The following is a 23,462-nucleotide window of genomic DNA, read 5'->3' as shown; positions in this document are numbered from 1 at the left end:
TCAATTGTCTCTACAACCCGTTTGGATGTGACAAAGTATAAGGTGAGTTAATAATAACTCAAGCGACAAATGTGGACATCATATTCGGGTAGTCAACACAATATTACTACCTTGTGATGTATATAAGTGTGAAAACACTTGTTGATTGCAATAGAAGTTTAACATACCATGTGTCCATGTGTTCATACTTCTTGTATTGCACTTTCCTTTATATTCGTGTTATCTCTCATAGAATGAACCTTACCAAGTACACATCTAGGTTCCCAACCTAGGTTTAGGTTCTTTATCTTGAAAGAACTTTCTAGTTGTTTATTACATAACCAACGAATTGTGGTCGATGATATAACTTGCACTAGTCAAGTGTTCTACCAACTCGCAATGCACTAGGTATACGTTTTGTAGGGTCTTGCAATAATTGTCAAGATGATTAGCCTAGAACTTATCATAAGTCCTAGCATATTAGAAAATACTAGTTTTGAGTAACCTCTTAATATAACTTAGTATCCTTCCAACTTCTTATTTCTCTTTAAGCTTAATTAGCTTAGTATCTTCATAAATCCTTACGCGTTTTCGAACTTCAACATGTGCAACTTCTTGTCACATAACAGAGTGTTCTGTCAAACACTAGAATAGCTCATTAGTTCTCCTCGAGAATTCATGATGATTCTTCTTTGGGTTACCAATGACTCATCATGCTCTTAAGCATATTATTCATTATTGGACATGTGCATGATTATTCTAATGGCGGAAACATTAGTAATCTTTAATCATGTGATCAACCATTCTTAGGTTCAATGAATGACCATAACTGCTTATGGTAATTCCATTTTCATCGATATGAATAACCTATGTTTCTCGTTGATTTGATGTGTATATCTCAATACCTATCCAACATCCCATGATGTGATTGGATTTATCATAGTCCATTTTCATCCAGAATTTAAAACTCAAATACTTCTTTGTGAAAGATAGTACTAGCTCGTCATTCTCAATGAGTAATGAGTTATAAATTTTACAAGATGATTGCTCTCACTAAATTTCATGTCTTCACATGATAATTTCAAACTCCCACTTAATTCCACATGTTTCGCAATTGACTACTCAATCGAAACATTTCAAGAATTGAAATACATTTTGCTTTGCCAAGTTATTAAGATTAAAACCATATATGTTCCCAACATATCCTTTCAAAATACCTATTTTGAAAAGGTTTCAGTCTTAAACTTTATGGAAAGAGATTTTAATCTCTAACTCATTCATTTTTATAATGATGCGTAGCAATGTCATTATTTAAATGTGAAATTCCATTTAATACACGTCCTTCTCAAAATACCCTTTTTCGGAAGGAGGTTTAACCATTTAATTTTCATAATGAGGTTAATTAATGACACTAGTGTGGTTAACAATTAACTTAGCTTTTGTAGATATCGGCATATCTTCCTTTGCAACTTTTAATCATAAATCTCATTTATATTCAAGGATGCAACTTTGTTTCATTTAGGCTCTTAAGTAAATATCAATATTGAAACTCTTGGTCATATGTTGTTCATAAACTAGCCAAATGTCTTGTTAAGACTTTTCTTTAGTCATTTTCTTTCAAAACTTTCTTTTGGTCTCCTCGTGTAGTTATCTTGAGAACATATTCTTTTGATTACTTCACTTGGTCTCTTTTGTCATGTATATCTCATCCATTCGAGACCATAGATCTCATCTATTCGTGTATACTATCTATTTAGGTATACAAATCATTCTTTCTTTCGTAGATCTCATTTACTCAAGTATACAAATTATTCTTTGTATTCTTTGTGTCTCTTCATTTTTCTCCCACTCTATCTTTAGAATAAATACACTAAATATTCAAAGATAGTCTATGAGACACAAGTGATGATTTTGAAGTAGAAGGAGGACTATCTCATAGATTGACTAATAGATTTTAAATTTAATGAGTGTACTTGGTAATTAACATTTCTTTAGGAGAGTTCATCAACTCAACATCACTTTATAATTGATCATACACAAGCCTTAAGCTTGTGGACATATAATGAATCCCATCATTATAGTTGTCTATTGGATCACTTTAAGTAGATGATCATATGTTTCTATGTGCAAGCATATAAAGACGAATTTTTAGAACAAGGAAATACGATAAAAGGGGTGACTTGGGTTATAAACCAAGCCACCATAATCCAAAATACAACCATTGTTTAGAAAGGATCAACCATTTCCATGTCGAACACGGAAATAAAAATAGTTCTAAAAATCCGAAACAAAGCTTAAAATAAGACAATAATAAAAAGCCAAGCTTCATTGGTAGCTACTCCTAGCTCCTTGATGATTTCTCAAGCTTGCTTTTCCTTTTCTTTGTCTTTTCTTGGAGGAGGCCCTATTTACAATAAAAAGGAGATACATTATCACAACTTTTTATCAAAATACCATAGTTGAATTAGAAACATAAAACAAAGGATAGTCATTTACCTACTGGAGTGATCTTTCCAGCTTTGATGTCACCAAGGTACTTGGAACAATTCCTTTTCCAATGTCCAACACCATTACAATAATGGCATTTATCAAGAGGACCCTTCTTGGTCTTGGAAGTCCTAGCTTCAAAAGTCTTAGCCTTGGTGGACATGGGAGCTTGCCTCTTACCCTTTTTCCCATTCTTCTTGAACTTCCCCTTGCTCTTGGTGCTTATATTAAGCACATCCTTAGGTGGGTTAACATTTAACCCCATGTCTCTTTCGGCTTGCACAAGTAACTTGTGCAACTCTTCAAGAGACACGTCCTTGTCTTGCATGTTAAAATTCACCCGGAATTGAACATATGCTTTGACTTTTGATAAGGAGTGTAGAATCCTATCTACAATGAGCTCTTTGGGGATTTCAACCTTTTGAAGTTTCAATGTCTCGACTAGCTCAAACAATTTGAGTACGTGAGGGCTAACCTTTTGGCCCTCCTTAAAATCGAGATCAAAGAATGCCGAGGCCGCCTCATAGTGGACGATCCTCGGAGCTTGCAAAAACATTGTTACAAGTTTGGAATAGATTTCATAAGCGGTGCCCATTTTAAAGGCTCTCCTTTGGAGATCCGCCTCCATCGCAAAAATCAACACATTTTTCATAGCGGCGGACTCTTTGTGGTAAGCCTCATATGCTTCCCTAGTGGCGGCACTCGACCTAGCATTAGGGTCGGGTGGAGAGGCCTCGGTGAGGTAACAAAGCTTGTTGTCACCTTGGGCGGCTAATTTGAGTTGGGCATCGCAATCGGAGAAATTTGACCCATTATTTTCAAGTTTACAACGATCCATGAAGGATCGGAACCATGAAACATTAGTGAGAGGTGCAGCATTGGTGTTTGGTGCGGCCATTTGTTATGAGAAATAAAAGTGGTCTACAAAACGAAAAATAGAAGGAATAAAACATTTGTCGTTTTCAAAATAATAATAACACTCGTAAATTTTTAATTTAAACAAGTTTTATTGCATTTATCTAGTGACCTCTACCCAACTTTGATAAATGATTCCAAGACCCAAATTCATATTAACTTAGGCATCGGTAAAGCCGAATACAACCCTTATCAATATAACTCGGTGGATTAACTCTTTAATCGATTCTACTTTTAGAACTCTTGGTCGATAAATTTACATTAATATTTATCTTTAGCCCGAAACACATCCGGCAACCGTCGAGAATACTTTCGTTGAGTTCAACCCAAATTTCGAATAAATGTGTCCTTGATCCAAATTTACATCAACTTGGGCATCGGTAAAGCCGAATACAACCATCATCTTTATAAATTCGGTGGGTAGACATTTATCACCCACTTCCCCTAAGTAGCAAGGTTTGTACCCCGGTAAGGCCGAGTGCACTCCCTCACGAAATAGGTTTTCATGGTTTCTACTTTTTGGTAAGGCTAAGTCTCAATTGTTTATTTTAGCGAGAGGTCATGTCAATTTATTATCTTTCACGTTTTAAGTGAACTAAAGTGGTGAACTACGATAATTGTAATTGACACGGTCGATAAACTCGATATAAATGATAATGCATGTTTTAGTTATGACGATTTAGCGATGCATGCAACATATAAATAAAATGCAAAGCATAAATAAAATCCTAGTATGGCCTTCCTAAAATAGTAAATCTAATAAACTATTACAAATTCGGAAACCAACTCCTTTGGTCCCTTGAACTTCAGTCTTCGCACGCATTTCAAGGCAACATTTTCTTTGATGGATCGCCTTCTCGAGTGGCACCGTCTTCAAGGAACTCCGGAATAAATAAATTACATAATTTCCTATTATACATTTGTAATGAAAAATAAAAATAAATCTATTAAATTACAAAACGGTGATACGAGATCACAATAAATTACAACCGAATCGATATTCCCATGCATTTCGGGTAATACCAATTAAAACGAAGGCCCTACTAAGTAAAATTACATAATTCAAAAATTAAATAAATTTAAAATATGACAATCATAAATAAAATGCAGCATTATAATATGTATGAACATGCCCAATTTTATGCTAAATCGCCTTTAAGGAGCCAATATCGTATATTAATCAATTTTTACGGATTTGCGTGATTTAACCTTTTAAAAATCACAATAATTACATAAATTCATAATTATGTACAAGTTAATTACCCTAACCAACTTAGGACTCAAAATTAGTCTCCACTAATATTTGACCATAATTAACCTAGATTTCTTAATATTGTTCATAAATGGACCTAAAATACAAAATTATGCCATAAACTTCAAATTAAATCATAAAAATTTCAAATAATTTCAAAATTTGAAATTTAAACTCATGGAAATTCTGGAAAAATACTATGAAACTCATAATATTCAAAAACTTAGGTTAAAAATTTTGAAAATTTATCGAGAAAAACAATGTTGCGGTTTATCGATTTTAACAATTATGACCATAAAAATATGAGAAAAATCATTTTTACCAACTTTTCATTTTTAGATCTGAAATATATGATAAAATGCAACATGTGACATTTTTCCTTAAGTCATGAAGTATGTTTTAGCATTATTACTAATTTTAGTCACTATTTATGTGATTTTTCATCAAAAATTCATAAATCATGCATAAATACTTCATTATAGCCAAATATTTTACACACATCTTGTAAAATTGCATGTGACAACATACTAAATTTTCATGACCATATTCGAAATATAACTCATATTAACCTATTTACCCATTTAAATACGATTTTAAATTGAAAAATCCATATTTCGAGAAATACAACTCATTTTATTATGTAAATTTTCAGGTCATCAGAAGATAATATATGTGAAAACATATCCAAAACCCACTGAAAAAATCGAAGTTTAGCTATTTTTAGTCCAAAAATGACATTTTTATCATAAAAATCACATTTTAATGCCATTATTATATAAAGTGAACAATAAAATCCATAAATAAACCCAAATATCTTAAAAATCACTTAGGATCATAAAATTTTAACATGCAAATTTATTTTAAGGTTTTTCTTCATAAAACCAAATTAATTAGTTTTGTATGTTAATCATATAACTCGGAAAAACTATAAACCGATTTGCATGCAAACAAGCTAAGGCTTTTGATACCGCTTGTTGGGAATTTAATCTCATTATATAATATATTCATATATGTGATATTTTAATTTAGTCATAAAATTTAAACTAGATCTTATGCATGCAAACTTAAATAAGAATAGAGAAGAAATCGTCTTTCTTACTATGGAATTTCGGATTAAAGGGCACAAGTAAGATCTCCTTCTTACTTGTTCTTGAGCTTTCTTTATATGGATGAACAAAGATTCAAGCTTAGAATCTCTCCCAAAGATGAATACTCAAGATAACTTGTTAAAAGACTAATATTATTAGAACTAGAATAATATTAATCTTACTAAAATTGACCCAAAATATTTGTTTTTGTCTCTTGTAATTTCGGCCAAGAGGAAAGAAATATATGAGTATTTTTCTCTCTAAACTTCTCTAAATTTTGGTTGAGTAAAAAAATGAATAATACACTAGTGAATATCTTAGTGTATTTATCAATATAAATTGTAGAAACCCTTGGCCTTTTCTCTACGGAAAACCGGGTACCGGGTATGGGGGGTGGCAAGGGCCAATGCATGGCTAAGATACTCTTCACAAAAGCAACTAGGTGTGCATGGCTATCAATAAGGTTTAATGATTATGTTTCTTATATAATATAAAACATAATACAAACCCCAACCCTCCCCATATATTTTCGGTACATATATTGTAAAATGGAAAGTCCATTTTACAATTTATTTGTCAATTTGTCACATGTAACATGTTCCATGACATTATGTGTATAAAATGTATTTTTAACAATTAAAAATCAACATATTAATAAAATATGTCACTTATAAAATTAACCTAGTAATTCATTATTAGTTGTACCGTAATGGGTTTCCGAATCATAAATTACAACATTCTGTATTTATAATAATTTATTCATTCCGTTTCAATTGTTTCCATAAACAATAATTTCATCTAAGTAATAAAACAATTTGATTACTTAGACCGTATCTTATTTAATCGAATTACAATAAGATACGTCAATAATACTCACAAAATCGTCCGTCAATTTTAAGCAATTTAATTAACCCGTATCGACATACGACCAATTAAATAATCAATTAAGAGTGTTAACCTTTAGGTATGACCTAAGGGGATCAACTGATCACCACCGTCGCACGACAGTAATGTCAAACTCTAGTCAGCCAATCATTACCGATATGTGTGGACCAGTTGACTGTAAAATATTACATCCCACATGTATTCTTAAAATGAGATTTAAACATGTGATAATCATGATCGACAGTTGTGATCGCATTAATGTCGGAGGACACATATTCCAACAAACATATCATCATAAACGATCTCAATTGGGTGGTATGAAAACTCTAAATGGCAGGATTTTAGGGAATTGGGGGTTTCATCCCTATTAACCTCTATGTCACATAGTCCACCATCTACTTCTAATGGGTCCACTATATCCTCCATAGAAGGATTTGTAAAGGGTTCTAAGGTCTCGGGTAAATCCTCATCCTTTTCATTAAAAACGGGCCCAACATCGTCCACGACATGGGTGTCATCTACTACAAGGTCAATGTCATGACTCTCTAAATGGTCAATCGGAGTGATGTTATGGGGAATTTTAAAAGATAAATTAGGACCATCATCATCATCTTCCAATAATTCTAAATTATTAGTGCAAAAGACTCACATTGGGAAGGTGGAAGAGTAGAAGCTTCGATAAATCACTCATTTCCTTCTCGCATTTCTGTGAGCATGTCTTCGAGTATTCTTAGGAAAACGTTTTTTTGAGTAATTATTATTGAACTTTCTATTTCCTTGACCATTGACCAATCCAATTAGATTTCTTAAGAACATAGCAAACTCGTCTTCCTCATCGTCTTCTGCATCGCTTGGAGAGGACGTGAGAGCGAGACTCCTTCCCTTTGAAGACTCACTAGAATGCTTGTCGAGATTGAACTCGTGAGCCATTATTGATCCCATTATTTCATGAGGAGATAGGGTTGACAAATCTTTGGCTTCCTCTATAGCGGTAACTTTGGGTTGCCACTTAGAGGTGAGACTACGAAGGATTTTCCGAAAGATGTCCTCGGACTCGAAATTCCTTCCTAGACTTTTTAGCTCATTAATAATACAAGAAAAACGTGAAGAATAGCTATTTATGGACTCGTCCTTTGACATTCTAAACATCTCATATTGTTGCATGAGAAGGTCAATACGGTCTTTTCTAACTTGGGAAGTCCCCTGATAAGCAAATACAAGAGAGTCCCAAATAGATTTTGCCGTAGGACATCCAGAGATTCAACTAACTTCTCCCTCACCAACACAACGTTGAAGAATCGACATTGCCTTGGAGTTCTTTTCGGCAAGTTTGAAATCATTTTCATTATAATTTCTTTTATCTTTGATTTTGGTGAAACCGGTTAGCATGTCGGTTTCCTCAATAACAAGAGGTCCATTTTGGATGATGGTCCAACATTGATAGTCGATACTTTTGATGTAATGTTCCATTTTGAGTTTCCACCATTCAAAATTCGTACCGGTAAAGACCGGGATCTTGGAGTGTTTTTCGGAATCCATTACCCAAGAATCAAACTCTAAGGGCGATTAGCCTTGATCAAGAGCACGAGGCTCTGATACCAATTGAAGAATTATGGATTCTTAGTACCTAAGAGGGGGAGGGGGTGAATTAGGTACTGTTTAAAATTTTTAACTAAACTTAATTAATTTAAGTTAGTCAAATGAAATGATATCTCAAGTATCTAACAAACACCCCTTTTAAATGAAAGTTAAAAGGCGTATTGTTGAACTGACTAGAGCAACAGTGAGACAGACTGTTACTAGTTGGCTTTGCAAATGTTGTAAGCAACAGACCAAACCGACAGTATCGCAGACTGTTATGCTTAAGAGCAATAAATGAGTTTAACTTAAAATTTCAACCTAATCTTTATTGTTTTAAAGTAAGTTGATTGACAATATGAATGTTAAATGGATACATCAAATAAATTGAATGATTAAGAGTGTATCACGATTGCTATATTAAATTGAAATCAGGAAGCGACAGTTATTCTGACTGTTACTTGTTTGTCTTAGCAAGTGAAGTAAAAGCTACAGACCAGAAGTAATAGTATTCAGGACTATTTCTAGCTAAAACGTGAATGAAGAACAAATAAAATAAATTGCAGCGGAATTAAAAGCGAAGTGAGATCAACACAGCGATTTTGGAATTGGTACGGCCAACACTCTAAGGGCCTACGTCCAATATTTTTTTATTGATAAGTGAAGTGGTCTACTCCGACTACTTAAGACACTTACAGTAAAAGGACCAACAACCTACTCCAGTTGCGACACGAGTTCTAAGACTACTCCGTCTATGAACTCGACACACTAACTAGAATGTTTACAAGACCAAGTTTCCTTAAACTGATTCTTTAAAAGAACTGAGAAGGAGAACTTATTGGTACAAACGATTCTAGATGAGAGAGTACAATACTATGAAGTAACAGTGATTTCGACTGACACACTTCAAGACTTAGAAGATTTTTTGCAAAGAAAATTTCAAGTTCTTAAAAACTGATTTTGCAAAAACACTTTGATATCTCTGGAAAAGTCTTATTTTGAAAGTAAAGAGAAGGGTTCCTTTTATAGAGGAAGCACATAATAGGAGGCAAGTTAGGGTTTATGAGTCAAAGCATTTGAAAAGAAACAAAGACTTTAACTTTCGCAAACTAGCACCAAAGTGGCTTGTTTCTAAAAGTCACAAATGAGAAAATGAGTATTGGAAGTAACCTTAGAGGGTATTCAATTTTCAGAAACAATAAGGAGATGCCATTAACAAGAGGACAATCTTTTGTTAAAGAAAGAAAGAGTCAAACCAAGTTCCATGGAAAGACAAACAAAAGTTGTATCCTGAAAAGGGAAATCTTTTGAAATACTCTTTACAAACTCTTTTTAAACACCATCCTTTCAAATATTTCAAGATGTTAAACTAGTTTAAGAAAGCCCATTTGTGAAATATTTGAAATGAAAGTTTTGCTCCAAGTGTGACGGGTCGAACGAGATAGTCAAGCATTCTACTACCCGTTACAGGTAACGATATGTCAGACTGTCACTATTACATGTATTCTACCCTTTCGTCTTTACATAGGTTGACAAAACGACTCTAAATATTGGGTAACAAATTATCAACCATTCTTGACTTTGATATTGATTAATTCTTGCTCGACGAGGTTGCATTATTCCTAAAATGGTACACTTAGAAACACGATTAAATTGGGCATGTCATCATCAACAAATAGGTCCTAACAAATTCCTCCTTTGATGATGACAAGCCTTATAAAATTAATGTTCCCATTGAGTTCCCCCTTAAGTGGTCAGTCCAAGATAAATCATGAGGGTAGAAATAAGAGCAATGTAAACTTAAGAAACACACAAAGCCTAGAAAAAGATTACTAACATATATAATCCACCACATAGCAAGAGTTTAATCAATAAGCAAGTAGAATGAACATGAATTTCCCCTTTTCCCCCTCTTGACATCTTCAAAAAGGTAAGAGGCTACCCCCGGACACAGAATAATCATGTATGAGACGTCACATGAAAGACAACCATAGTTGTAACATAATAACAAGGTCAACACAAAGCAAAGGTTTAAACATGAGTTCAAACGCAATGTTCAACAAGGCTAAACCATAGTTTAATTAGTACACCACCGAATGATAATGAGAGAGGGACAAGATGTGTAAGGCAAAAGACAAGTTTGAGTATGGGAAAATTCAGGGTGCGGAAGTTTGGTCATCGTTTTTAAAGATAATAAAGAGGATTTCAAAATGGTTGAGGTTTGACAATGAAGGTCTGAGTCACAGTCATCTCTACTGTTGCATTGGACTTTGTACATATTTGAAACCACCAAGGTATGCACCGATATAAGTCTCAACATGTGATGAAGGAACATCAACTTCTTATATTTTCCTTAGTACACAACATGTGATGAGGGAACATCAACTTCTTAAATGGTGCTTTCATTTCATAAAAATTCTTGACAAATTTGATCTTGGCCTTTAAGCATAGCAACAGTGGCATACATTGTGACTTCCTTTCTGTTTCTTCCAAATTTTTGCTTTACTTCTTTTATCAAGAAGGTCGCCTTCAATTGCATCTATCTCGTTTCCAATAATTACAATCACTTTGACGTTTCGCATATTGTCTTCCCATTTCTTTCCACCTTTTTGTTGTATTTTTTTTCATTCTCCATTTTTCCAACTAACTTCCCAATCATCTCTTGATGCATATGTAGAACATGTAGTTATTTGGTTCTTTGTTTCACATAAACCTTTGCAACATAAGTGAATTGAATGTGAAGGGCTGAGGTCTTTAGGTATTGAAAATGAAGGATTTTGAACAATTTGAAGAGTATAAGAGACATCCATTTGAGGGTGGTTGAAAGGGTTGGTATACAGATTGATTTGAGAGGGGAGGTGTCCTCATTCTATAGGGTATGTACTATTAAACACAAGACTAGACATGCTGTTGAGTGATTATTAAGTACACACACGGTTTATCGATTACGGACATAACATGGAATGAATAAACTAGAATAAAAGATAGCAAACCCGTTCTAGTCAATCATATAAGGGATTACTTAAATTCACACAAAGATTACATGCAATTAATTAAACCAATTTTCAACCTAAGTTTTTCAAATTGTTCTCTTGCAAGTGGTTTAGTAAATATGTCGGCAATTTGATCTTTGGTTTTGCAAAAAAAAAGTTTAGTATGCCCTTTTTCTACGTGATCACGAATAAAATGGTGACGAATCTCAATATGCTTAGTCTTAGAATGTTGAATCGGATTTTTTGATATATTTATTGCACTCGTATTATCAGACAATATGGGAACGGAGTCATAAATAATACCAAAATCAAGGAGTTGTTGCTTTACCCAAAGAAGTTGTGAGCAACAATGTGCGGTACTAACGTACTCACTTTCGGCCGTTAAAAGAGCAACCATGTTTTGTTTCTTTGAGCCCCACGAGATCAAGCAAGGACCCAAGAATGTTGCAATTCTGAAAGTGCTCTTTCGAAAAACACTACACCCCGCATAGTCTGCATCGGAATATCCTATAAGATCAAAAGGACAATGTAAGGGGTACCACAAATAAAGTTCTTGCGTTCCAATCAAATATCGAAGAATACGTTTAACCACTTTAAAATGAGATTCTTTCGGATTTGATTGAAATCTAGCACATAAACAAACGCTAAAAAGAATGTCGGGACGACTTGCGGTCAAGTAAAAAAGTGAGCCTATCATACCTCTATACACCTTTTCACTAACATTCTTACCGAGTTCATCTTTGTCCAATTTGGACCCGGCTACCATAGGTGTATCATGAGACTTACCATTAGTCATCCCAAATTTCTTAAGCATTTCCTTAATGTACTTTTGTTGATGGATCATGATTTCATCCTTTGTTTGCTTGATTTGGAGCCCAAGGAAAAATCCTAGCTCACCCATCATGCTCATTTCAAATTCCGATTTTATTAGTTCCGAAAAATAAGCATAGAGTACTTCATTGGTTGCCCCAAATATAATATCATCAACATATACTTGGACAACCAACAGTTCATCTGACTGTTGCTTCAAAAACAATGTTTTGTCAATGGAACCTCGTCTAAAACCATTTTCAATGAGAAATTTAGACAATCTATCATACCAACACCTAGGTGCTTGTTTTAAACCATAAAGAGCTTTGTTTAATTTGAAAACATGTTTAGGAAAATCATTGTTTAAAACGCCCGGAGGTTGCTCTACAAAGACATCCTCTTCCAAGTATCCATTTAAGAAAGCGGTTTTGACATCCATTTGGAAGAGCTTAATGCCTTTGTGAGCCGCAAAAGCTATTAATAATTGTATGGCCTCAAGCCTAGCTACAGGTGCATATGTTTCATCATAATCGATACCTTCTTGTTGATTGTAACCTTGCACCACTAGTCTAGCTTTATTCCTTATGATTTCTACAGAATAGTCAAGCTTATTGCAAAAGACCCACCTAGTACCAATGATGGTACGATTAGGTGGTATAGGGACCAAGTGCCATACCTCGTTCCTCTTGAATTGATTGAGTTCTTCTTGCATAGAAATCATCCAATCTGCATCAGTCAGAGCGACTATCACATTGGCGGGTTCGATTTGAGAGAGGAAGGCATTGTGGGCACAATAGTCGTTGAGGTAGGCTAAGTTGTTGATGAATGATCTAGTCTTGATTCCAGAATTTAAATCACTTGTGAGATTTGAGAGTGGGTGTGAGCTTTGATGTTTCCACCTTCTTAGAACAATGGTGGTTTGTTCCCCCTCAGATGTGACAATCTTGGTGACTATTGTTTGCTGATCAGAACTGGGGACTTCAATGGGGTCTGAATGCTCGCCTGTGGTGACAGTGTCTTCCACTGTTGCTTTTCTGGAGGTGGATGGAACATGGTTGAGTTTGTTACTGCTTGAGAGGAGGAACAGGTAGTATCAGTGTTACTGACTGTTCCCCCTGAATTGTTGTTGACATTTACAGGTAATAGTACGTCTGTCTGTTACAGAGCGTCAAGGCGTCATTGTTTGGAGCTTCCTCATCCGCAAACACAAAGTCTTTTCTCACAAGACCAATCTCAAATTCATCCTCATCATCTTCATCCTCATTTTGTACCTGTCCAAGAATGGTAGATTCATCAAATATAAGATGTACACTTTCCTCAATTAACATGGTTCATTTGTTGTAAACTTTATAGGCCTTGCTATGGTCGGAATATAGCCAATAAATACCCCTTTATCACTACGTGGATCGAATTTACCCAAGTTGTCTTTAACATTGTTGTGAACAAAATATTTGCTCCCAAAGCATCTAAAATATGAAATGTTGGGCTTTCTTCCACGTAGTAATTCGTAAGGTGTTTTATTGATTATGCTCCTTATCATCGCCCGATTATGAATATAGCAAGCGGTGTTTACCGCTTCGGCCCAAAAGTTTCTAGGCAACTTACTACATAATAACATGGTTATAGCCATACTCTCAAGGGTCCTATTCATTCTTTCGAGCACTCCATTTTGTTGTGGGGTTCTAGGAGCCGAGAAATTATGGTCTACACCATTGTCATCACAATAAGCATCAAATGATGAGTTTTCAAATTCGGTTCCATGATCGGTTCTTTTGGAAACAAGTTTTAAATCAAGTTTATTTTGAATCTTTTTCAACCAAATTAGAAACTCATCAAATGCCTCATTCTTTGAACTTAAGAAAAGTGCCCAAACAAACCTAGAGTAATCATCAACAATGACACACACACACACACACACACATATCGACTACCACCTCTACTTCTAGTTCTCATTGGTCCACATAAGTCGATATGTAATAGTTGAGGAGGACGAATGGTACTAACACACTTTTTGGATTTAAAGGAGCTTCTAACATATTTGCATCTAGCACATTCATCGCATAACTTATCAAATTCAAACTTCATGTTAGGAAAACCTTCAACTAGGTCAAGTCTTCTAAGGGTGTTAAGAGTTTTAGCACTAACATGTCCAAATCTTTTGTGCCACAACCAAGGGTCATTTTTCATTACACTCATGCAAGACATAGTATGACCGGATAGTATGTTCAAATCGGTTAAGTAAACATCTTTGACACGTCTACCTTCAAGAATCAACTCATGGGTTGTAGCATCAACAATACGACACAAATTAGCACTAAATTCAACAATATTACCCTTATTACAAAGCTGAGAAATACTAAGGAGATTATACCTCAAACCTTTGACAAGCCGCACGTTGTCGACATAAAGTAACGATGACTTACCAACCTTTCCAATGCCTATTACTTCACCCTTTTTTTTTATTGTCACCAAACGTTACCGTGCCACCATCATCAGCTTTAAGTGAGAAGAATTGGCTTCTATCACCCGTCATGTGACGAGAGCATCCACTATCCAAGTACCAATTGCGGCCGCCTTTCACCAAGCGCTACACAAGATTAGACTTTGAGTTTAGGAACCCAAACAAACTTGGGTCCCCTTTTATTATCAACATATATCACAATGTCTTTCCTAATCAACATTTGCTTTACAACTTTAATGTTCTTGTTAATGTCATTATGTCTTTTCTTGCAAGCATTAAAGACATGACCATTCTTACCACCATAGTTGCAAATAATGTATTCGGGAAGACCAACATATTTCCTTCTCCTAAAATCGGGTTTAGGCTTCTGGATGTAACAGTCTGTCTGACTGTTGCATTTAAAACCCAAGCCAACAACTTTATCACATCTTTCAGATTGACTAGTGAGACAATTTATGACAGTTTGACTTCCTTCCCATTTCTTAGTGATATTTTTAGCATTCACAAGTTCTTTAGTCAAATAATTGACTCTAGTGAGGAGATGTAAGTTCTTTTCCTTTTCCCTTTTGAGTTCATCATCCTTTTCAATTTATATAGACAATCTTTTTTCCACTATGAAGTCATGAGTGTGAGCATTGAGTTTAGACGTAAGGTATCCAATTCTTTCTTTAGAATCCTCATACTTAGATGTCATTTTATCAAGACGTTTGTTTAGATCAATGAATTCTTCGGATCTTTTGTGAGCATTAGACTTAGAAGTGCTACATTCGGGAATACCTTTTTGGAAAAGGCAAGCTTTTCTTGAAGAGCTCCTATTTCTTTCTTGTGAACACATAATTCAATTTTAAGACGCTCGTTTTCATTGACAAAATGTTTGCCATGTTCATTTGACTTAGCTAGATTTTTGTTGGAAGAAACAGTTTCAGATACTATTTCTCTTAAGTCAATGATCTCAACCACTAGGTCATCCAATTCATCTTTGAGAGCATCTTTTTCCTTCAAAAGGTCATCACGTTCCTTGGTTAGCAAGGAAACTTGCATCACCAAGGTGGTGTTAACATTTTCAAGGTCAGAGACATCCGTGGGGATCATCTTAAGACACTCTAGTTCTTTGGACAATTGTTTGTTCAATTTGTTGACTCTTTTTACTTCATCATATGCTTCATAGGTGATAGTGACACTATCTGTTGCTTTCGGTTTATTTTTGAGGTTAAAGTTTTCTTGTGCAATTTCTTTAATTTCGTCTTGCATGACATCAAGCTTATCATTTTGTGAACGACACTTATCAAAGAGTTTGTCGAGAAGCTTACATACCTTTTCTTTGGAGTAAGATCTAACCTTGGCTTTTAGATGTTATACCTCATTGTCGGAGTCCGAGTCGGAATCATCAGAGTGAGCCATGAGACATCTAAGATGTTTAATTTTAGAAGTTTTTGAGACTTTGTCCTTGAGATGACTTGTAAGACACATTTTAGCCTCTAGTTGCTCCTCGATGAGTTCCTCAGCTTCCTCGGAGTCGGACATTTCCCAAATTGCGATCATGACTCTATGTTTGTAGTCCTTTTTAACTTTATCTCGTTTTTCCTTTGATTTAATTTCATCCCATTGGAGACATTCTTTAATTTGGTGAGTTTTATCCCCACACTTAAAGCATCCCATAGTGGAACTAAGTCGTTTCTTAGGAAAACGTTTTTTCGAGTAATTATTACTGAACTTTCTATTTCCTTGACCAATGACCAACCCAACTAGATTCCTTGAGAACATAGCAAACTCGTCGTCCTCCTCGTCTTCTGCATCGCTTGGAGAGGACGTGACAGCGAGACTCCTTCCCTTTGAAGACTCACTAGAATGCTTGTCGAGATTGAACTCGTGAGCCATTAGTGATCCCATTAGTTCATGAGGAGATAGGGTTGACAAATCTTTGGCTTCCTCTATAGCGGTAACTTTGGGTTGCCACTTAGAGGTGAGACTACGAAGGACTTTCCGAATGATGTCATCGGACTCGAAATTCCTTCCTAGACTTTTTAGCTCATTAATAATACAAGAAAAACGTGAAGAAAAGCTATTTATGGACTCGTCCTTTGACATTCTAAACATTTCATATTGTTGCATGAGAAGGTCAATACGGTGTTTTCTAACTTGGGAAGTCCCCTCATAAGCAAGTACAAGGGAGTCCCAAATAGATTTTGCCGTAGGACATCCAGAGATTCGAATAACTTCCCCCTCACCAACACAACGTTGAAGAATCAACATTTCCTTGGAGTTATTTTCGGCAAGTTTGAAATCATTTTCATTGTAATTTCTTTCCTCTTTGATTTTGGTGAAACCGGTTAGCATGTCGGTTTCCTTAATAACAAGAGGTCCATTTTAGATGATGGTCCAACATTGATAGTTGATACTTTTGATGTAATTTTCCATTTTGAGTTTCCACCATCCAAAATTCTCACCGGTAAAGACCGGGATCTTGGAGTGTTTTTCGGAATCCATTACCCAAGAATCAAACTCTAAGGGCGATTAGCCTTGATCAAGAGCACGAGGCTCTGATACCAATTGAAGAATTATGGATTCTTAGTACCTAAGAGGGGGATGGGGTGAATTAGGTACTGTTTAAAATTTTTAACTAAACTTAATTGATTTAAGTTGGTCAAATGAAATGATATCTCAAGTATCTAACAAACACCCCTTTTAAATGAAAGTTAAAAGGGTATTGTTGTAATGACTAGAGCAACAGTGAGACAGACTATTATTAATTGGCTTTGGAAATGTTGTAAGCAACAGACCAAACCGACAGTATCGCAGACTGTTGTGCTTAAGAGCAATAAATGAGTTTAATTGAAAATTTCAACTTAATCTTTATTGTTTTAAAGTAAGTTGATTGACAATATGAATGTTAAATGGTTACATCAAATAAATTGAATGATTAAGAGTGTATCACGATTGCCAAAGTAAGTTGTTGAAATCAGGAAGCGACAGTTGTTCTGACTGTTACTTGTTTGTCTTAGCAAGTGAAGTAAAAGCTACAGACCAGAAGTAACAGTATTCAGGAGTGTTGCGAGCTAAAACGTGAATGAAGAACAAATAAAATAAATTGCAGTGGAATTAAAAGCGAAGTGAGATCAACACAGCGATTTTTGAATTGGTTCGGCCAACACTCTAAGGGCTTACGTCCAATCTTCTTTTATTGATAAGTGAAGTGATCTACTCCGACTACTTAAGACACTTACAATAAAAGGACCAAAAACCTACTCCGGTTGCGACACCAGTTCTAAGACTACTCCGTGTATGAACTCGACACTCTAACTAGAATGTTTACAAGACCAAGTTTTCTGAAACTGATTCTTTAAAAGAATTAAGAAGGACAACTTATTGGTACAAACGATTCTAGATGAGAGTACAATACTATGAAGTAACAGTGATTTCGACTGACACACTTGAAGACTTAGAATATTTTGCAAAGAAAATTTCGAGTTCTTAAAAACTGATTTTGCAAAAACTTTGATTTCTCTGGAAAAGTCTTACTTTGAAAGTGAAGAGAAGGTTTCCATTTATAGAGGAAGCACACAAGAGGAGGCAAGCTAGGGTTTGTGAGTCAAAGCATTTGAAAAGAAACAAAGACTTTAACTTTCCCAAACTAGCGCCAAAGTGGCTTATTTCTAAAAGTCACAAATGAGAAAAGGAGTCTTGGAAGTAACCTTAAAGGGTATTTCAATTTTTAGAAACAATAAGAGATGCCATTAACAAGAGAACAATCTTTTGTTAAAGAAGGAAAGAGCCAAACCAAGTTCCATGGAAAGACAAAAAAAAGTTGTATCATGAAAAAGGAAATCTTTTGAAATACTCTTTACAAACTCTTTTTAAACACCACCCTTTCAAATATTTTAAGATGTTAAACTGGTTTAAGAAAGACCATTTGTGAAATATTTGAAATGAAAGTTTTGCTCCAAGTGTGACGGGTCAAACGAGATAGTCAAGCATACTACTACCCGTTACAGGTAACGGTATGTCAGACTGTCACTATTACATGTATTCTACCCTTTCATCTTTACATAGGTTGACAAAACGACTCTAAATCTTGGGTAACAAATTATCAACCATTCTTGACTTTGATATTGATTAATTCTTGCTTGACGAGGTTGCATTATTCCTGAAATGGTACACTTAGAAACACGATTAAATTCGGCATGTCATCATCAACAAATAGGTCCTAACAATAATAATAATAATATTATTATTGAAATGGGAGTAATATGGGCCATTGGATTATCAAGGACAAATGAATATTGTCCATAGATTATCACTGGAGAGGATCCCAACACCAAACACCAGCGCACAACTGTCGCTATCCGACACATCAACGACCATCGCCATGGCCGGAAAAACTAGAAGCAAGACGAGAAGCAATAGCAGAATGATGCATAATATCATGAAATGACTCTTTTGTCCTCATCCTCAAAAGCTTTGCCTTTTCTTCCGTAAAACTCCTCGGCATATACTTTGCCGGAACTCTCGCTGGCGCATCAACTCGGTATGATTGTCACCGTTATTTTTGCCGCCGTCAATGTAATTCGCGTCAGGCGACATGCCGAAGAGCGGAGTCCACCATTTCTCGTTGACGGTGGTTCTGATGGCGGATTTGCGTCGGTTGATGCCGGAATGTTTGGTGTCGACGGCGGTGGAAGTGGTGGTGAGTAAGGAGAGTAGGAGGAGATTGGAAGCCATTGATGAAGGTTTAAAGACAAAGAAAAATTGATTTGGGAATTTTTATGTTTTTTAGGGTAAAGGTGAATAAGATTTGTGAACAGTGATTAAATTAGGAAGAGAGAAACTGTTTGTTTGATCTAATGCGTTTTGGAACAAAACTGAGTTTTTTTTTTAAAATATTATGAGAGCTAAATCTCTGCCCTTCATTTTTTTAACTAATGGCTCAGATTTGTAAGCACAAACTTACCATAAGAACCAAACTCACGAGATCCCGTCTCTCTCTCTCTCTCTCTCTCTCTCTCTCTCTATATATATATATATATATATATATATATATATATATGTATGGGCGGGGTCAGGTGCGAAGTGAAGTACGGTGCGAACCGTACGACCTACCTCAGATACACATAGTATTACTACTGGATACACATGGTATTACTACTGGATACATGTGTATCTAGTAGTTATACGAAGTGTATCTAGTAGTTATATGAAATTTATCTAGGGTGGTATTTTGTGTATCCACTGCCACCACCATCACCACTGCCCCCACCACCATCGCTGGCACCACCGCCGCCATTACTCAGCCACCACATGCGACACTTACAAACACCACTCATACCCAGGTGTCCACCACCTCTCGGGTTATCACCCCGACGACCACCACTACTATCACCGAGATCCCCCATGAAGCCATGACTACTCCGACAATCTTTATCCACCATGTTATTTCCCTTCCATTCGCTCCCCTTCCCCTCCCCGATTACGGCACCACCTCCACGCGCCACCCTATTCAGCCAAACTCAGGCGATTCATCACGCACCACCCTCCCTTCACCACTTCAGAGAACAACGACCATTTCAATCATTTAACAAAATAGTTAAGATCCACACCTCCATAAGCTAAATTCGAAAACAATAAATCAGATCTACCAAAAAACGAAGAACAAAATCAAAAAATCTGAGTATGTTGGGGATTATGACGAAATTCCGAACCAAATGACGTTTTCCCCGGGTAGAGACGACGCACTTGGCATCAGTGGTGGTGATGTGAGGCGACTATGATGGTGGTAGTGCGTAGTGAGGTTCATAGGTAGGATCGTAACACCTTCACGGCGCTGTAAAAGTGTTCCGTCATGCAATGCATGGTCAACACGAGTGGTTGTTGCCGGCTGTCGGAGCTCCGGTGCGTGAGGTTAGTTGGGTGGGTATTGACTTGTGAAGAGGAAGTAGTGGATGACAGTGATTGCAGACGGGTGAATATGTTATATATATATATATATATATATATATATATATATATATATATATATATATATATATATGTACATATATATGTATGTACATATATATGTATGTACATATATATGTATGTACATATATATGTATGTACATATATATGTATGTACATATATATGTATGTACATATACATATATATACATATACATATATAGATTTTTGTGAGTTTTGTTTCTTATGGTGAGTCGTGAGTTTGTGCTTGGAAATCTCAGCCACTAGATTATATTAGAGATGAATGGCAATGATCTAATCTTACCTGTCATATAAAATCACTGTCATTTACTTATTTTCTCTTTTTTTTAGTGCTACTCTTTTTTTTTTTACTTTAATTTTTTTATCTCTTTTTTTTACCTCGTGTTATTATGCTTTTTTTTTTTACAACTTTGATTTTTTTTTTCTCTTATGTTTTCTCTAATTTTCTCATTATATTAGCTTTTTTCCTTTTTCTTTTTGTACTAGATTGTTTTTTTACTTGAATTTTTGTTACTCTTATTTTTTTTACCTCGTGTTATTATGCTGTTATTATGCTTTTTTTTTACTTTGATTTTTTTAAGACTGATTTTTTTTCTCTTTTTTTTTTACCACATGTTATTGTGGTGTTATTGTGCTGTTATTGTTATTCCGCTGTTATTCTACTGTTACTTTGATTTTTTTTACGACTTTGGTTTTTTTTCCTTTTTTTACCACGTTTTATTGTGCTGTTATTCTACTGTTATTCTGCTGTTATTTTGATGTTATTCCGGTGTCACTTTGATTTTTTTACTACTTTAATTTTTTTTACTACTTTGATTTTTTACTCTTTTTTTTACCACATGGTATTGTGCTGTTATTCTGGTGGTATTGTTATTCTGGTGTTATTGTGATGTTATTCCGGTGTCACTTTGATTTTTTCTACTACTTGATTTTTTCTCTTTTTTTTTTTACCACGTGTTATCGTGTTGTTATTCTGGTGGTATTGTTATTCTGGTGTTATTGTGATGTTATTCCGGTGTCACTTTGATTTTTTTTACTATTTTTGATTTTTTTACTATTTTTTTACCCCCGTGTTATTGTGCTGTTATTCTGGTGGTATTGTTATTTTGGTTTTATTGTGATGTTATTCCGGTGTCACTTTGATTTTTTTACTACTTTGATTTTTTTACTCATTTTTCTCCCGTGTTATTGTAGTGTTATTGTAGTTTTATCCGTGTGTTATTGGAGTATTATTCTGGTGTTATTGTTGCGTTATTGTTATCTTCTACAACTTTAATTTTCAATAGATGCAATAGTGACTCGTGCACTCACCAATCAGTGTCATCATCTCCTCCATCTTAAAAGAGACGTGACAAATATTTGTTTATGTTATGCTAAAATAGTTACACTCGAGTATTTCAATCGTTGCATAGATATAGTCATGGTGCACCCTTCCATGATTTCTTTATCCTTGACTTAAAATAGAGCTATTTTGATGAAAAGTTAAAAGACAGTACATTAGGACATGGAGAGGTTCTCTGCCTGTTGTATCATCGTCTCCCGTTACTGTACCACTAATCCCTGCAACGCTAACAGTCTAACACCTGCGCCATCAGCCTTTAACGAAAAAAAGAAGAAGCATAAACAGAAGCACAACCATCATCGACCAGCCCCAACATCACCAAGCCCACCAGCACCTCCTACTGTCCCGCTTATCACCAAGTCGCTCCACCTCAATTGACAACAAAACTGAGCAGAAATCAGCCGCCTACATCTCGCATCCGCTGAGGGTAATCCGATAGTCGTCCAAAACCGATAACCACACCTGAAAACTCGAGCCAAACGAACGACGTGAATATCAATTCAACCAAATGTTCGCATTCTAGAAACAAAATTAATTCTAATTAATCAAATTTCATCGAACTTTAATTTGCACAATGATGTTCAATTATAAATTAACGCAACAACAAAATTAACATGATGAATCACTATAACATGATCACAAAATCACAAAATCAAATTCAACAACGCAGTCAAAGCACAAGATAAATCTAACAAACACTGAAATTCATACCTGCCGACGAAAACGGCGCGAACTACGAGGAGAGAGAAACCACCGTAAACTCTGTATGACGTCGTGTTACTGACCGGTTTTCCTTCCGTTGGCCAATGCATCCATTTTCCGACTGAAATTAAGGGCCATGATGGTGTTTGATTTAATTTTGGTCTTTTTTTCTTTCATGGGGATTGGAGAGACTATCGAGAGTATATTTTTCAGGCGTTTATTTGTTGAGTCAATTAATATCAGCCGTTGATCTTAGCCTATTTAATGGTTTAGATTTCCAAAATCACAACTCACCTTAAGAACCAAACTTACGAGATCCCGCATATATATATATATATATATATATATATATATATATATATATATATATATATATATATATATATATATATATATATATATATTTTTTTTGGAGGGGGGGTGGTTGTTTGAAGTGGTTGGTTTCTATACTAAACTAAGCTAAAATGACAAGTAACGATTTAAATTAAAGGTTTAGAAACTCTAATTACGAATAGATAGGGGATATGTAATTTTCTATAGATATTTGGATCAATCATTGATTCACTCAATGAGTCATCGGGTAGATTGGTTAACTAGTTAATCGCTTTGTAAGCAAGTAAATTACCAGTTTAATTTTTCTTACTTGTTAAACTCTGTTAACCTACGCAAATTTAATCCTAACCAAATTTTATCGACTCACCCATGTAAGTAAAAATCAAATCAATAAATTTGGTTGCATTAAGATTACCAATCAATTAAATCTTATAGAAGCAAAAAGCTGCAACTCTATAAGACGGAATTATTAAACAACATTCTAGTAACTAAGATTCGACCTGTAAGCATCAACCTAATCAAAACTACTATCAATCCAACAATCAATTCATGTAAATAACCTAAGTAATCAATCTAATTTGGTAAACACAAATCAAAGAGACAAATTATGAACCTTGAATAAATACCTAAATTCACTAATTAATCATTCAAAACAAGAACATAA

The sequence above is a fragment of the Silene latifolia genome, chromosome Y (assembly GCF_048544455.1).
Source record: "Silene latifolia isolate original U9 population chromosome Y, ASM4854445v1, whole genome shotgun sequence".
In the NCBI taxonomy this organism is placed as follows: Eukaryota; Viridiplantae; Streptophyta; class Magnoliopsida; order Caryophyllales; family Caryophyllaceae; genus Silene; species Silene latifolia.
This window is presented reverse-complemented; position numbering follows the sequence as displayed.